Here is a 16,694-nt window from a genome sequence, read left to right on the forward strand (position 1 = left end):
TTCCGCATTCTCGGGAACAAAAAGTAAAAAAAAATGCCAGACGTATTGCGCATCCTACTGTATTTGCAACTACACAGATGTGTTTTTAAACTGGCAGGAAATATATAATCACCCCATAGCTTACACGGTGAATACCCCAAAACAGTTTTAACTGTTATTTTACTTTGAAAAGTGTTACGACTTTAAGACATTACGTCGCTTAATGAATTTTGTGAATCCCCATACAGCTTCACTCACATCCTACCAGTTGCAGTATTATAATTAGAGCAGTGCGGACACAATCTTATTTGGAATGTTACCCCTTCATTTGTAGAAGAAGTCAGAAAATGAAAGCACGTTTTTAAGTATGCAAATGGCAATAATTTTAATCTTATTTAGTAGCAATTAAAATTTAAAGAAGGAGATAAATGAATTGACGCTCAAACGAGTATTAGCAAAATGCTTTTATTTCGTTATTCGTTATTCGTACATATTTAACACGTTCATTTTTGTTTATTTGAGAGCAATTCGTATCAGTTTCAACCGAACAAATAACTTCAGTATTGTGGTGATCCGTATTTGGGATACACATCCCCATAATGGCACAAAGTAGTGAATTTGATCAACGTGATGAAGAACTCTTTAGTAATCTTTTAATTCGTCTAAAAAATATCACACGCTTCAAAATTATTAATAACACTGTGCGACAGTGATTTTATACTTTTATGGAGACCTAGCACAACTTATGGCCATAGAAAAACTAAACAAAATGGTATAGGAGAAATTTCCAATACACCCCCAAAATCTCATTTTATGGCCATAAAACCGTTTTTCAGTAGGTTGATGTGAAGAATCACTCCTAACTTCGCCAATTTCCATCCGATTTCGAATTGGTTTTTTTACTTCGAAAGAACAAAAACAAGCCTTTTTGACAGTGTGTTGACAATTTTTCTGAAATGACAACTGACGAGACTGTAGACGGAAGTATTTGGAATTTTTTTATTTTTTCTCTATTTTTTCAACTTTGACATAATTTTTTCGATATTATCCGATATTAAGGAATTTTTTTAAGACACTATTGTTATAGTAAATTCAATTTTTCGTCGAATGAGTTATATTTGACTGTAATTGAATTAAAATTAAAAGAGTTGTGTGAGTTTTAAGATTTTATTTTATTTTTTTTCTAATTTCGTATGTAGGTATAACTTACGCTAAATGGGAATAAGGACGTGTTTTGATGCGTTATTATAGACACGTAATATTTATTGGAGTATATATGTATACATAAGAGTACACTGTACTGCATACAACAGAACTGGTTAGAACTTACGAAAATATCTGACATATTATAGCACATTTTTTTTTCAATAGAAATATGAAAAAGCTCCCAAGTGTACCAAAGTTCACACTGTACATTGATTAACAAAAGAAATTTGTTATTATAATTTAACTTTATTAAAACGTCAAAGTTGTATTGTTTGTTTCATTGAAATTCAAGAGATATAAATCAAAACGTTGCCAGAAAAGTCGAATTTCTCAATATTCTCCGATGATGTGGCATCATCAACCTTATCATAAACCAGATGATTGTTATTTTTATAAAACGGACGTAAACGGTCATCATTATAAAGCTCGAAAGCACATAAAGTATGCTGATGTTGCAACTGTTAAGAACCCCATAGTCTTGGACGATATGATTGACTCAACTGCAGGAACTGAAGGAAGTTCAACTCATTGCTGATGATGATCAAACTGTTAACAATAAACCTGATGATGAAGAGTACTTTCCGTCTGGTTCTAAGTCTTCAGAACGACACATTGTATCAAATTCAGATTTTCAGGATCTTTCTCGTGATTTACTTCTATCGGGAAGACAATCTGAAACGCTCGCTTCTCGATTTAAACAATGGAATTTAGTTGATGACGACTTAAGATGAATGATGATGATCGAATTTCTTACAGAGAAGTATTCAAAACTGATGAAGAGAGTGACAAATGTACCGTACCATACTAAACTCCAAAGGGCCGTTTCCAATGCATTTTTAAGTTTGGAACCAGTTCCGTTGTGTACTGCACCGTACCGCACCGTACCATACCGTACAATGCTGCACTGCACAATACTCCAATAAATATTATGTGTTTATAATGACACTTGTTATCATTTTCATGCTTCGATGCCTACATACCAAATTAGTAAAAAAAAAAAATAAAATCTTAAAACTCACACAACTCTATTAATTTTAATTCAATTACAGTCAAATATAGCTCATTCGACGCAAAATTAAATTTACTATAACAATAGTGTACTAAAAAAAATCCTTAATATCGGATAATATCGAAAAAATTATGTCAAAGTTGAAAAAATAGAGAAAAAATAAAAAAATTCCAAATACTTCCGTCTACAGTCTCGTCAGTTGTCATTTCAGAAAAATTGTCAATACACTGTCAAAAAGGCTTGTTTTTGTTCTTTCGAACTAAAAAAACAAATTCGAAATCGGATGGGAATTGGCGAAGTTAGGAGTTATTCTTCACATCAACCTACTGAAAAACGCTTTTATGGCCATGAAATGAGATTTTGGGGGTCTATTGGAAATATCTCCTATGCCATTTTGTTTAGTTTTTCTATGGTCATAAGTTGTGCTAGGTCTCCATAAAAGTATATTTAATTTTTTTTTTTTGTCACACAGTGTAATTTGATTTTTGTTATAAATTGGATTTATTATTATTTGTTTCCATTTTTTATTGCTTTTTATTGCCTAAAGTTACCTAAATATATTTTGGGAATATATACGATGAATAATATGATATAAATGAATTCTGGCTTAAATCTATTGCTTTTAATTGCCCACTAAATTAGATGCGCTGCAAAAGCAGAATTTCTATTAAATAAATGTGTACCTAAAGACTTAAATGAGTATGAAAAGAATGTCGAGAAATATTAGTACCAATAAAAAAATTTATTTTGCAATGTACTAAATTATTGTATTATTGTACAATAGTACGGGGATTGTTTAAATCGTTCGTGCAAGAATAAAAACTACTTCATTGTTTAGAGTAAATCTTCTTTATTTTCGACATAGTCTTCTTTTAGGCTTATACAGTTCGTCTAGTTTGTTGATCCATCCCGAATAATAGGATTTGTACAAGTCTGAAAAATAGCCATTCCTTGAATAAAAGTTAGTTTGAATAAAATCTTTTTCCCGCCAGATATTTCTTCAAATTGGGGGACAAATAGCAGGCCGAGGGATCCGAGGGAGCCAAGTCTGGAGAATAGGGGGTTGTGAAACGTGAAAGAAAAATCGCTCAACCTCCTCTATACAAACGAATACCAAACACAAAGAAATAGACAAATCTGGCTGAAACTTGGTGGTGTTCTAGCAAGAGCTGCTACTAACGTGATACACGAGGTTCCGCGACATAAAATCTCAATATTGCGATCGCGCTGCCTAAGACTCAAACGTCAAAAGTGTAATTTATATAACTGATAGACGAGTTGGAGCAAGGCGAACCCATTAAACGTGGTGTTGGTAAATCAACTGATTTCTTTTTTTTTCTTTCGCTGTGTCCATGCAGCTGTCAGCACAGAATAAAACAAGGAGAATTAATTTTTTGTTTTCTACCTCGCCAGTACCTTGCCGTGGCAATCAAACGTACAAAACATTGTTGTTGGTCTAGTGCCACCACCTTCAATAAATGCGCCTTGCGTTGGAGTCTACTTTTTCGTTTAGAGCCATTTCGAAAGTTAGAGCGGCGAAAATCTGCCATTAAAGCTGTTACAAAACCTGACCAATTAAGAAAAATTACAATTTCTGTGCATGGCTTGAGCGTTTACGCAGTGATTTTGATTAGAAAAAGAGTTGAGAGTGTATTCACGATTATTGTGTAGAAAGATAGATTATATAAAGAACAATGCGATCCTTTCGATTTAGAGGAAAAATACTTTTATAGCCCCTATAGGCTGGGCAAAGCCCCGAAACAAAAATATTTCGGTCTTGTTATACTAAAAATTATGCACATTACTTTTGCTTTATTTCTTCTTTTTTATGTTTGGATTGCTCTTCAGCACGTATTTGCGCTTCTTCCGCATTTTGTAGCTTTACCTGGTCTACCTTCAGCAAATGCAACCCGTTTGCTAGCCAACAAACGCAACAAGTTTCTATTTCTATTAAATATTGAAAGAAAATTAGAGGTTGTTACTTAGCATGTCATCACGATTGCACCAACGATATTTTCCATCGTCCATGTTTACAATGTTTTGTTCTGCATACTTGCTTGCTTTGTCTTTATTTTTTTTTTTTTATGCGTTTCCATATGTTTTACATTTGAAGGAAAAATCTATATTGTACGTCATATTTGGAGGAATATTATTCAAAATATCGTAGGTAAAAAAATGATGTGGCAGGATGAATCTCTCACGGCTATCAATTTACTTAAAATACATTACTTAGAAATCTATAAGTTGAATTAGAGGTGTCATGCCATAACGTCATAACCTCAACCGTGGGCTTAACCATAACGATACTTATAGTGAATTTACCTACCGCTCTGTAGGATATTTAGATACTCTCATCTATTATTAGTGACATAGCCATAAACAGCTGTGCTTCTTCCTAGTTTCACTTTTCTCGGGAGCATAGGGCCTCTAAAACACCATATCTTCACATACGTCGTCATTTATTTGTTCCTTTCGACTAATTAAAGAAAAGATTACATCATGAGCAAAGACGAGGAAATTAGTAATTTATTCATGAATATAAGGCCTCTTCTATTCGCCACTTCGCTGCTCGCTATCTCTCAGCTCGACCAACTAGACGAAAAATTTGCATGCGAAAGCAACAACAAAGTTATCGAAAAGATTCGTCGCTTGCGAATATGGTTATACCTCATAAAACTGGTGTAACTCTGTAAAAAGTCAGCCTCAGCAAGATTGTTGCTTATTGTTTTCGCAGTTGGTCCTTCAAAAGTGACGCACAGATGTCAGTAGTGAATAATTCCTAGACGCTACCTTTTTTTATGCCATCTTTGACATTTGCAAAGTAGACAGATGTACAATTTTAACCACGGATTCTACTTACGCATAAATTGAAGCCACAGATTCTTATCGCCGCAAAAATTTTGTGAAAGATGCTAGTTTTTCAAGCAAAATCAGCTGTACTGTGAAGCTCGCTTCAAATTGGATGTATTTGTCAACAAATAAAATTGCCGTATCTGGGAAGAGGAAAACGCTCGAGTAATCTGAGAAAAATCATTACATCCACTAAAATGTTTTAGTTGGTGTGGTTTTTGGGCCGTTTTTCTTCGAAGATGAAAATGAAAGAGCTGTTAATGTTGATGAAAATCGCTATAGACAACTGATTTAAGATTTTTTGTGGGCCGAGCTTGAACGAAGAGACACAAACGATATTTATTTTCAATAGGATGGATTCACAAGTCCGGTCCAGTTTCTCATACTGACCACCTGCGCTGAGCTGTAGCACAACACTCGAATAAAGATTGATGAATTCAAAGCGATAATGTGTGAGGGAGTCCTTGAAAATTCTCGTCCTTGAGTCCTTAATTCTCGTGTGAAATCTGGTAGACGTTCTCATGGCGACATTTGAATAATACCATTTTTAACATATTGGGTAGTCGAAAAAGTGTTTTTGTATTTTGTCAATAGATGTCGTTGGAGTCATCTATCTCCAGTGCTACCAATCACATTGTGTCATATCATATGGTGTTAGAAAGGTGACATTTTAAGCTTCATTTAACCAAAAAAATTAAATTCGGAGAAGTTGAAAAAAAGTTATAGCTTTCAAAAATGAGTGAAAATAATGAAGAAATTCGCTATATTTTGAAATTTTTGTATAAAAAAGGGAAGAATGCCACGCAAGCCACCAATGAAATTTGTGAAGTTTACGGAGACGATGCTGTATCAGTTCGTGTAGCCAACAATGGTTCGCTCGCTTCCGTTCTGGAAATTTCGATGTGAAAGATGCACCTCGCTCCGGTCGACCTATCGTTGAAAAAGTCGATGAAATTATGGAAAAGATTGACCAGGACTGTCACATAAGCTACCATGACATCGCCAAGGCACTAAACATTTATCATCAAACGGTTTTGTACCATTTAAAAAAGGCTGGTTACAAAAAGAAGCTCGATGTTTGGGTACCACATGAATTGTCTGTGAAAAATTTATTGGACCGAATTAACATCTGCGATTCTTTGCTGAAACGAGATGAAATCGAACCATTTTTGAAGCGAATGGTGACAGGAGACAAAAAGTGGATCAAATACGACAATAATGTGCGAAAAAGATCATGGTGGTGAAGCTCAAAAAAAGGTCGCAAAGCCAGGATTGACGCCTCGAAAGGTTATGCTGTGTGTTTGGTGGGATTGGAAAGGAATCATCCACTATGAGCTGCTCCAGCCTGCTCGAACGATTGATTCTACACTTTACTGTCAACAACTGATGAGATTGAAGCAAGCAATCGAAAAAAAAAACGGCCAGAACTGATCAACAGAAAAGGCGTCGTATTCCATCAGGACAACGCTAGGCTACACACATCTTTGATGACTCAACAAATTATGGGAGAGTTTGGCTGGGAAGTTTGAAAAAAACAAAGCAAAAGTATATTTTCGGTACCAAAATTTTTAACACAAAAATTAGCTAAATATCAATTTGCGTAGCAACTGCTTGGGCTGCGTCTTTTATATAAAATAGTTAACTTCGCTCTGAACGAGTGTGTAAGAGATCTTACATAGAAAATATGTGATGGGAATTTGGGTATTTAAATGCGATGTTTAACTGTAGTTAAAAAAAAATTCTGTTAAGTTGAACTACTCGTACCTTCAAAAAAATATGCACACCTATATTTTATCATGGTTTAAACTTATGTTTGAAAACTTCTGTGCGTGAGCATAATTAATTTAGTACTTAATCATTTAGTACTTTTATTTTATATTATTTACTAATTAATTAAGTGTTAAATCATGTCATTCTTCAAGAATTTTAATAAGGTCTCATAAGGAAACCCTTTTTTACATTTATGTGCTTCTCCAAAACATAAACATTCTTGCATTTCTTTCGCTTTAAAATCTCTATGGTATCTTGATCCCATTAAATCCAACTTTCTTTTCGAGAAAATATTTAAGTCCAATCCTGACAACATCTTATGCGTTTTTGTTTATGGGTGTGTGTATAGATCTATCTGCGTTATTGAGTAGTTTACATACTTGGATTTGTATTACATATTTTTCAAAACACTTCTTTTTGCACGTTCATATCAACACTTTGCTTCTGTTTTGTTCATACCTCATTTTTTTAAGTACGAAAACAACGAGTATAAAAGACAAGCGGCATTTAGGCAACGAGTGATTCAGCAATATTTCTATATAAAATTTGTTTTTCGTTCTTATATATTTGTTTATGCATACAACACCTTAAGGTATTTTAATTTTATATTTTTTATATACCTTTTTTGTAATCAGTTTGGCTTTTTTGTTTAACACCAAAAGCATTCATAAGATTCGTTTTGCATACACAACAACAATTTGCTTATATTTTATTTAATTATTTTTTATTGGTATTACATCTTGAAATGGGGATCTTGAGGGGAGAAATACTGAAATCGTTTGGCGATATGTGCATACAGGGCAAATCCATTCAACTTGGTTTGCTATGTATTACATACATACGTATGCGCCTATAAGTAGACTATGCTGACTAATTGCTCAGTGTGCGAAACAAATACGTTTAAATCGCTCCAAATCTACTTTTAGACGTTTGATGTTTTGTTGTATATGAATATAGGTTTGTTTGTGTGTGCTGTTGAGAATGCCTTTGGAAGAGGACTATGGGATATTTATTAGTCGGCAGACTTTTGGTGGTTTGATCTCACTGTAGCAGTTTTGTTCAGTGTGGTGGGTTTAGGAACTGTGTTAAAAGGTAGCCAATATTGAAAACCGATAGTATAATATTTTAGAAACATACAAAGTGGGTAAAAAATAGTTTTTGATTATCACTAATATTGGCTTGTATTTGTAGTTTTTTGTATTTTTAGTTGTAGTTATATTTTTCATCTTAACCTACAATAATATTTGCTAATTTATTGAATACATTCGCCTGTCTTTGGTCTTTCAATTCATCCGTTCCTTGTTTTAAATACACTTTCCGATATGCACTCAAGTCCGATTTAGAATATTTTATTTTAGCTATTAAGTTTCTGTTTATGATCTAAGTAATCATTTGATTTTTTATTTGCCGATATTTATACATCTGCGTGTGATCTGTGTGAAATGAAATGAAATAAAATGAGATCCCAAGTGAAAGTTTTATTTTTTAATTAACTGTAAAGCCTTTTACGCATATAAGAGTAAGCTACCGCTTATTTTGAATAAAGTTCATTACAGGTGCTTGCTGATGGCTCGCCTTCGAGCAGATTTTGTAAATAAAAACCTGCCGGAAAATCGAATAACTTGCACACTATTCGGGAGCACTATGTGCACTATTGACAAACTGTACCAGATGATGAAACATTTGTTTTACATATACGAGTACTATTACATAATCAGCTGGTCTTGAGTGTTTGACCGAGTTCCTACTCCAATTTGTGGTATTCGTCTTGATGCGGAGGGACCTATAGTTTTTTACCGCCTCCGGCAGATGATAGTTTTACTAAAACCTTTTTCATGACAGAAACACACTCGGAGGCTTGCCAATGTTTGCCGAGAGGCCACTGCTATTAGAAAAAATCGGTTCTATCAATTGATGTTTCACACCCACTTTGGGTTTCGCAAACCCATTCGGCTACGATGGCCACCGTTTGTTTGTATTAGTAGTGTTTAAAACAAAATGTTTTATCAATGAAGGCAACGAGTATTGTAACACAACCTCTAATGTGATGGGCCGCACGAATTATATATTTAAAATAAAACAGTGAAAACATGACTTTATTCTTCAACGTCAACTTATGGACTAAAATCTGAACATAAAAACTAAGGGCTTATTACCTAAAAAATATAACATTATGCTTTTTTTATTGTTTGAGAGTATCACGCCACCTAACAGTACAATTCCATTAGCGTTCCACTACCCAACAATACTTTAAAGGAAAATACTAATTTGCTGTTAGTTAAACCGTTTAACTTAGTTCCCCAACATAATTCTTTAAATTATGTGAGTATAGGCTTTACATTAACACTGTAACTAACATTTATCCATTCCTAACTCTAATTTCGTAGTAGCTAACCCAGCAAAACCTTAGTTTTGGACCCTCAGGGCGTCAAATAGTAAATCATGATGGGCTTTTAGACAGAGAAATTACGAGCTTTGTGTATGTGAGTCTTTCTCTTTTTTCCTAGTATACTTTAGGCGATGTATTTTATATTTTCAGATTAGATTATTTTGCTTAGACGTAGGTTTTGGGGACTGGGATTTTCTATAGATACGCGAAAGAGGGTTTGACTTGTAGAGAAAGTACGCAGAAAATGCCGATGATAGATGAATGGAGTATTAACTTTTTATTAAAAACAGCTTTCGTGAGAGAACATGCAGTCTTTTCTCATGCAGCATAACTTTAACATTCGGCGATTCGATTGAAAATTTGACCATTAATGGGTAAGTATAATATTTTGCATGATGCGGGGGGCTTGCACGTAGGTTATTGATGAAGCTGTACTTATGCACAAAACCAAGTGAAATTCTCCTATAACAATGAACCCACAAATGTCTTGTGCATGAAAGCTGTTAGCGATCTACTTGTTCGATGATCATATTTCTTCTTACCCAGAGAATCTTGTTTAACACTGATCTTTCAAAACTATATTCTTAAGAAGAAAGCAGAAGAGGTTAATTTTCCTCCATCCCAGCTATGGAGAGGTATTTATGAGTTCGGGTCTACACAATTCATATTCTGTTAAAGTATATAAGAGTAGGTCCCCAGTTACTTTCTAGTGGATAACTTAGTTGCAATATTCAGTGTTCCTCCTTATCGGGTGTTAGAATAAATGCTGACGACCCTGCTGCGTAGACTAGAAAGTTACCAAGAAGTAGTACAAGTCCAAATATTTCAAAATTATTATTTATAATTAAAAAATAAGCGATATGTGTATCGTATACATAGGTGTGAATGTATAATAGGGGTATTCGTCTAAACGTTTGAATTTTCGAATCGCATTGCCAAATATTTATGTGAACTTTACTTATCTGCTGTTTGACAACACAACTTACATTGATATGCACGATAGCATTTCCTGTATCGTAAGTTTACCAGCCCGTTTACGAGTACGAGTATAAGTCAAAATCAACGCGTATATTTACGCATCCGGTGTAGAGCAGTTTTCATACACATTTCGACAGATGAAAGTACGAGGAGGTAAATTTACGAAGCGTATACGATTTTGTATTGGGAATGATTCTTAGGCTTCACTGCAAATATATGTATGTATCTTCGCAATTTATATAAAGCTACTCGTACACAGTCGAGAAAAAGCATGAGATACACGATGTACAGAATGCAAAGGTGTGGCCAGCATAAAATAGTTAATTTGAATAAATCAGCTGATTTATTGGTGTAATAAGTGTGATGGTAGCGATTTGTTTGCAACAGAGGTCGGAAAAAATTGAGATTATGTTGGCCATTGCCGATATTACATCGTTGTCGTCTGAAAAAGATTGATTGGAGGAGAATAGGAATGCGTGTGAAATAAGTGGGCAAAACTGCGATATTAAACCCTCTACGAGTATAACGGGAGCGTGTCATTATTCTGTATTACAAAATTCTGCTTGACAAAATTCTGTAAATTGCAAAAAAATTCTGCTTTTTTTAAATTCTGCTTTTTAAAATTCTGCTTTCCAAAATTCTGCTTTTTCAAAATTCTGCATGTTTAATGCGAAAAATTCTGCTTTATTCGAGTTTTGTGATTTTCGTCATACAAGAATGTTTAAGCGATAACAATATTTTAGTTTAGTCAATTACATTTAGTGTGACTTAATTCATTTCTTTTCTTAATAATCCTTCGCAGCGGTTCGTTTTTTAGAAGAGTTCTACGCAAAAATACTGTAGATTGCGTAGTCGGAGTTGGACTGATGAGGGTTATTTTTTTGAAGCGCGGCCGAAGCCGCCCCCGCGAAAAGAAGTTCTACGCAAAAATACTGTGGATTCTATCGAAGCTGAAGAAAAAATTATTATTATTATTGTTATTTTTTTTTATTAAATATCTCGAATAATAATAAAAAATAAGAATAATTAATAAATTAAATAATTACATTACCTCTTTAGCATTGTTAACATTATATTTTAATACAGAATTTTGTAATACAGAATTTTGAAAGCAGAATTTTAGAAAGCAGAATTTTAAAAAAGCAGAATTTTAAAAAAGCAGAATTTTAAAAAGCAGAATTTTGTTTTTAGAATTTTGTACATACAAAATTTCGACACCAACCCGAGTATAACGTAGCAGCCAAAGTTACTCCTATACTTTTGCTGCGAATGGTCAAATCTTGCGTATTGTCTATTGCAATTAAATGGAAAGCTCTTCCACAACTCCACGCTGAGGCTAAATAGAATGTTTGCTCTACGGAAGCCTTAGGTTTTGTGCGAGAATTTTAATAATTGAATAGTTCTGCATGCATACTTCAGAAAAAAGATGGTGCAACGTGTGTCCGCGAAGAAATTTTAAGATTACTTCCTCTTGTTGGCACACATACATTTTTGTGAAAAAAAAATTTAAAGTTTCCTACCATGAAAAAGTTTCTTATAAAATATAATATATATCTGCTATTTTAGAATAACGCCAATATACGCAAATTGGAGGAGGAGCTCTTCCAAGCAAAGGATGTACGCGTCAGTTATACTCGTATGCATATACATATATATATTTGTATGTATCCAGTAGTGGACACTGAAATCCGGATACTCACAAATCTATAAAACTTTTATTATAAGTTTGCTCATCTCGAAAATATGTCCAAATTAATATTGAGAATGGATTCACATGCACATGTATAGCGTTTTTCAATAGGTGCGCTTCAACTTTTTTCCGATAGGGACGCAATATTTTTTATTTTTCGCTTGTCATTTGTAAACTTCATCATGGAACGCTACACACTTGAGCAACGATTGCAAATCGTGCAAATTTTTTATGAAAATAATCGTTCTGTTGCTACTACTTTAATCCAGATTTTTTCCAAAAAATCATCTTCAGTGATGAAGCTCACTTTTTGCTCAATGGCTTTGTCAACAAGTAAAATATGCGTTACTGGGCAGAAAGCAATCCACACGTGATTCATGAGGCACCGTTGCATCCCGAAAAAATCACTGTTTGGTGCGGTTTACATGCCGGCGGCGTAATTGGCCCATATTTTTTCGTTGACGAGAACGATCCCCACATTACTGTGAATGGAAATCGATACCGCGACATGATAAACGATTATTTTTGGCCGCAATTGAATGGTATGGACTTAGACGACATGTGGTTTCAACAGGACGGGGCCACAAGCCACACAGCACACGCTACAATTGATTTGTTGAAGAGTAAGTTCGATGATCGCATTATTTCCAAAAATGGACCGGTCGAATGGCCGCCGCGCTCGTGTGATTTGACGCCTCTAGACTATTTTCTTTGGGGTTATGTGAAGTCATTGGTCTACAGTAACAAGCCGGCGACGATTTGTGAGCTCAGAGCCTATTGAACGCGAAATTGCTGGAATTTTGGCCGATTTATGCAAAAGAGTGGTCGAAAATTGGGTTCAACGATTGGACTTCGTAAAACGTGCACGCGGTGGTCATGCAAAAGAAATCGAATATTTAATATTTCATACTAAAATGTACATGTTCAAACTCGATAATAAAAAAAAAAAGTTAGTTAAAAAAGTCAAACTGTTTGTGTTTTATTCAAAAAAAAAAAATTGAAGCGCTCTTACTGAAAAACGCTTTACATACATATGCTTAGCTGTTTTAATATAAATTTCCAAAAAAATATATAGCGGTTGGTGGAAATTGTAACTTACATATTTAAATATTAGTCGAGTTCTTTAAGTTTTTAATAGCCTTCAATTAGAGTATTTTTAAAGTAATATTTTCGTTACTTGGAAGTTGAAATTAGTTATGAAAAATTATAAGCTAACTAAGGCTGTGTGCGAGTTCGACGAAATTGTTATACGAGTATACCTCTGTATTAACTAGAGAAAAAGTCCTAAATCACTGAAAAGTGTCGGTTTTGCAATGAATAGGAATAAGTTAGCCTATTTTCGGGCATACTTTTCAATCTAAGCGTTAAGTATACAACGACTTTTTCAGCAAGTTTTACAGTATTTCCATTTTTAAATAGTCCCAAAAGTATCACAAAATTATTAATTTTTTATATGTATACATTTGATAATAATAAATGAATTCAAATTTGAAAACAAACAGCTATCTTCCTAAATTAAGGCAGTGCTGGAAGCCTCCAGTGGAATATTTGTTCAGGCGCTAGGATTTAACCGAACTCGCATACATCCTAAATCTAGGTTTAGCACTAATTCCTCAAAAGTTGTAGTTTTGCGATGTAAAGTTAAAATTATAAAACTAAAACATTAGCTCATTTTCTCATGGTTCATATTTTTCTATTTTTTTCACGACCTACCAGTGACACTATCAATCAATGACAAAGAAAAGGTACGAGAACTACAGCCTGTGTCAGAAGAAAAGAACCGGTTTTTTTGTACCTTCAATATACATATATTTCGTTCTGCTTTTGCCTGCATAATAATCTCCCTCAAGGGCTACGACGCCAGTGCTAACCCAGGTTAGTGTCGTTCGAAATTTTCCCGTAAACGGAACCAAACAAAAATGAGTGAGAAGTACGTGAAGCGTTTTGAGGCGGTACTTTTATGCACCCATTCGAAAGGGTCGAAATTATCTTACGCCGCGGCTGCAAAAGTAATTAAAAAATCAAAAAGTTTGTTGTGATGTGGAGTCAGCGGTATAAAATGTACAAAAATGTTGATGACTTTTTCGAGCGCGGCTTGAAGCGACAAAAAAACAGGATAAAGTGATCGTCCAACTTTTTAAGCGGGACCCTGCTTTGTGACGTCGCCAAGCACGATGAATTCTTGTTAAAAAGGGAATAGATGTGGGTATCAACACAATCGAACGTCGACTGAAGGAGGCGAACATATCCTACCGTCTCACATCATCAAAACCACTGCTCTCAGAAAAACGCATTGAGAAACAACAACACAAGAAAATGGCGTCACAGTATTGGACTGGCCTTCCCAGCCCCCAGAGGCCAACCCCATTGAAAATGTTTGGGGAATTATGAAAACGCAACTTGCCGGAAGGCCAGTCCATGATTTAAAGCAACTCGTGCGCCAAGTTCGCAAAATCTTATCCTGTTTGTCGACGAGCTACGCAGGAAAGTTGCTTCAAAGCACGAAGAAGATGCCTGGCTATACTCTCATGTAAAAAAATTTTAAATATATATCGTTTATTCTTCATAAATAATCGCGGTTCCTTTTTTCTGACACAGACTGTAAGTGACACAAAAATATTTCAAGACTCCAGATTTAATTAAAATTTAGCTGTAATTGACCACTACAAAAATGCCTGGATTTCCGTGTCCGTTATATCTGTATATCCGTAGGTGCATATTTAGGAGTTTCACTTCGGATATAGAAATCATTTTCGGAGCGTTTGGTTCAACTTTCGCGCTTCCAACATTCTCACTATTATTTTTTGTTCACCATGATGAAACAAATACTACAAATAACTACACCGCAATTTTGAGGTAAGTATAATCTTTTACACTCGTTTCAGTTATAAAAGATTTATAAATAAATAAATAATTATTGCGGTTGGCTTCCATGAATGCAACTTATAGCCTAGACAGACGGTGGCGTTAATTGGGATTAACGACTTAACGGCCTCAGGATTTAATTGTCATAATTTAAGCGGATTAGGGGAATTTTCGATGGCAACATTGCCGAAAAATGACGGTTAATATCTATTGTGAATGGAAAATAATGAAACTTTCGAAGAGAAGAACAAGAAAGACTGGACGTAATGCTAGTTTGCTTTAACACGCTTGAAATTCTTTAATTCATTTGATATTTCGGAGCAGTTTGAGAAATTGCAAATTAAGTTTTTTTTTAATAAATAATTATTTTTTAGTACTAGGGTAGCTGATACCCGTATTTGTCGCCTGCGCTCCATCTTTTAATGACAAAACTATCCAATAAACAAATCAGATGCTCACTAATCTGCGTAACAACCGTCTGTCGCACTATTTTTATCAGAATTAACTGCGCCGGTAATTGCGATTAATGTCGCCGGCTGTCAAGGCTATTGGTGTTATAAGGATTCGAAAGCAACGGTGGGGTTTGCTCCACTGTAAGCCTGGGCAGGGTCAAAGCCATTGAGTTGCTCTATTGTACAGACTCTTCTAAGAGCGAATATCTACTTCTGCTCAAATATGAACGAGACTGATTTAATAAAACACAAACGGTTAATTATTGTTCAATTTTTATTTTATCTCCTTCAAATTAATCACCATTGGAGGCGATATGCTAATGTTTTTTCCAATCATCATAGCATTTCTGGAAGGCCGATTTCGGTATGGATTTCAGTTCCTTCTTCGAATTCTCTTTTATGACTTCAATTGTCTCAAAATGTTTTCCACGGAGCGGCAACTTGAGCTTGGGAAACAGGAAAAAGTCACATGGAGCCATATCAGGCGAATACGGTGCTTGCGGAACGATATTAACATTAGTTTTGTTCAAATAATCGCGAACAAGACGTGATGTGTGAGCTGGTGCATTATCGTGATGCAAGAACCATGACTTGTTGTCCCACAATTCCTTCCTTTTAAGACGAATGTTCTCGCGTAAACGCTTTAAAACGTCTAAATAATATTCAGCGTTAACCGATCGGCCTTGCGGAAGGAACTCCGAGTGCACCACACCTTCGTAATCGAAAAAAAACAGTCAGCATAACCTTAATTTTTGAGCGACTTTGACGTGGTTTTTTGGGTTTCGGCTCCTCCGCGAGAGAGCAGAGTCCCCATAGGTTGTCTGCAACATTTTTAAGGCGTCTGAAGCCGAAATTTTGTTGGAATAACAAAATTTCAAACAAATTCTTTGTTCAACTTGAATTTCCATCGTTAAATTCGAAAATCACACTCGAGCTTGACTTGTTTACAGTAGCACAGAAAACAAACTATGTGACATATCACGCTGAAATTTGCCATGTAAGCTTATAACAGTCCTACCATCCAATAAAAAATTTATTTTTGCCATATGTCATCCGCGGACCGTTTTATTGATAAAGTCTCGTTCATATTTGAGCAGAAGATATATTCCAATGAACCTCTACCGTGTGCACATAGCTTAACACAACTAATGCAATAGCTCATATTCTGTTAAAAAAACTAAAGAGGATACGGTGGACCTTTAATATTTCCTGATTACTTTATTCATAAGTAGTACTTTCAGTTGGGATACGAAATCAGTAAAAATTTGTTTTTCTTTCGTTTCAAAAAGTATTTTAAAATAATATAGTAAAAACTTGTATCATGATGAAGAGGTTTTCATATAATTGTAAACCTGTGTTGTAATTTAGATATATTTTATGTTTATTATTGCAAACGATATCATCTGCTGCTTGTTTTTTTTTTTTTGTCTTAAAACTCACTTAAATTTTATTATATAAATCTAATTTTTTGATAATTAACATTATTTGCATATCGCATGAACTGTT

This window comes from Anastrepha obliqua, chromosome 1 (genome assembly GCF_027943255.1).
Source record: "Anastrepha obliqua isolate idAnaObli1 chromosome 1, idAnaObli1_1.0, whole genome shotgun sequence".
NCBI lineage: Eukaryota > Metazoa > Arthropoda > Insecta > Diptera > Tephritidae > Anastrepha > Anastrepha obliqua.